The following is a 354-nucleotide window of genomic DNA, read 5'->3' as shown; positions in this document are numbered from 1 at the left end:
CCTGAGAGCACCTGGATCCTGCCTCCATGTGGTATTAAGAGTTATGCAATTTGGGCATCTTTTAGATAGACCCAGTGAAGGGGTACCCTAGTTGCTTCACCCTGCATCCCTGTTCAGCATGGAAGAAGCCAGAGTGGCCTGCGTCCCAATTCCCTGTCGGCAATTTGGGTAACCTCTTCAGGGGATGGTGTGATAAGAATAGGAGGTAAGAATTCACTAGGCAGTTAGGGTAAAAAGACCCCAAAGAAAAGTAGCCAGTTTCTTGGCTAAAACTCACAATGTCCTTGGGCCTCTTAGCAAACTACTCTATTCCAAAGGCCAAAAATGGCAAAAACATTTGGGAGATTTTATGTA

The sequence above is a fragment of the Nannospalax galili genome, unplaced genomic scaffold (genome assembly GCF_000622305.1).
Source record: "Nannospalax galili isolate Female #2095 unplaced genomic scaffold, S.galili_v1.0 scaffold589, whole genome shotgun sequence".
NCBI lineage: Eukaryota > Metazoa > Chordata > Mammalia > Rodentia > Spalacidae > Nannospalax > Nannospalax galili.
This window is presented reverse-complemented; position numbering follows the sequence as displayed.